Consider the following 1,888-nt stretch of genomic DNA (forward strand, 5'->3'; position numbering starts at 1 on the left):
GCCTCCTCGCCTGCCGCGCGACCGCTGACGCCTGCCGTCGATGTCGGCTCCTCGGCTGCCACGCGGATGCTGCCACCCGACCGGCCCGCCGCCTGGCCTGCCCCCTCCCGACGCGCTGTTCGCTTCGCCCGACGGTCAAACGCCGCCTCGCCTGCCACGCGCATTAACGCGCCGGCGTTAATAACCACGGCGCCGCCTGCCCGCCTCCCTCCCTCCCCCCGCTATAAAACGGCACGGCCCGATGGCTTTCTTCCGCCACCTCCCGCACATCCCACACCCTCCACCTCCACGCCACCTCCCGCACCCGATGGCTTTCTTCGGCGGCAGTAGCAGCACCGGTGGCGGCGCCGCCGACGACGCCCCCGGCGCATGGCCGACGAGCATCGGAGGGCCGGAGACGGAGGAGCTCCACCACTACTGCCTCCTCGTGCCGCCGGGCTGCCGTCTACCGCGCAACTGGAAGATCGACGCGGAGGGCTTTGCGACGTTGGGTCCCGGCGCGACGAAGGAGGAGCTCCGCAACCACAGCGGCGGCCGGCACAACATCGAAGGCCGAAAGCGGTTTTGGCGCGGGAAGGACTATTGGGAGGTGATGGCGGCCTTCCGCCTTGCCGCGGCCGGCGAGACCCCCGATCTGACGGGCCGCAGCGGGCGTCTTCGCGCACCGCCTCCACCGCAATATCGCCGCAGACGTGGCGGCGGCCACGGTGTGTACCCGGCACGGGCGCCCGCGCCGGCCGCCCCTCCCTTGCCGCCGGGGATCGAGTTGCCGCCGGAGCAGGTCATCCTCCGCGAGGACGGTGATCCGGATGACACGTCGGGGTACCATGTCGCCCTACGGGCGTCGGAGGCTGCAGCGGCGGCGGCGGAGGCGATGGAGGCCGCCGAGATTGCGGACGCAATCCAGGCGGCCGAGGCGGCGCAGCAGGCGGCGATGGCGGCGCAGCAGGCGGCGATGGTGGCGCCGGAGTGGCAGCAGGTGCCGCCGGAGTGGCAGCAGGTGCCGCCGGAGTGGCAGCAGGAGTGGCAGCAAGCGCCGCCGGCGGCGGCGGAGGAGGATTCCGACGATGATCCGATAGACTGGGACGACCTCGCGAACCGGTCCAGCAGCGACGATGACGGCGGCGACGGCCCGGCAGTCATTGACCTCGTCAATAGCGACGACGAGTAGTTTTTTTGTGTTTTTTATTTAATTTGGTTATGTCGTTGTAAGCCTAAGTAGTAGACTTTATGTGGTGAATTTTTAATCGTTGAGTTAGCCCGAGTATGTAAAATATTTTATCTATGTTGAATGAAATTTGAGTGAAATTAATTTTGTCCATTTCATTCGAGAGTTTTGATTTGATGATGCGTTTGTACATAAATACTTGCTAAAAACGCTTAGTATGAGAGTACGTCTTGCACGCACGATATGGACAAAAACAGAGAGGAAAGACACGTCGCGTCACGTTCGGACATCGGTGTAGGGTACTTTTTCCTTAAAAACCCCAGAAAATGCGTGGAGCGTCGAAAAAATATGCGAGTTGGCGTGGGTGCTGTGGATGGTAATGGCAACTGGGGCTACGTGATCGCATGCATGCAACTGCACCAAAGTGTGCGTACGTGTGGGCACGGCCAACGTAGGCCCCCACGCAAGGTTGGAACGAAAACGGACACAAAACGGACGTTGCGTCACGTCCGGGCAGTGTTTTTGCGATTTTGAACCTGAAAAACCCTAGAAAATGCGTGGAGCTTCGGAAAAATACACGAGTTGGCGTGGATGCTGTGGATGGTGATGGCAACTTGTGGTAAAAGTGTCGCGAGGTTTGACGGAGTAGAAAAAAGACCGTAGTTGGGAACCCCCTCCCCGGCAGACCGACAAGTAGCTGGTTGCACTGGGGCTACGTGA

The sequence above is a fragment of the Triticum dicoccoides genome, chromosome 1B (genome assembly GCF_002162155.2).
Source record: "Triticum dicoccoides isolate Atlit2015 ecotype Zavitan chromosome 1B, WEW_v2.0, whole genome shotgun sequence".
Classification (NCBI taxonomy): Eukaryota; Viridiplantae; Streptophyta; class Magnoliopsida; order Poales; family Poaceae; genus Triticum; species Triticum dicoccoides.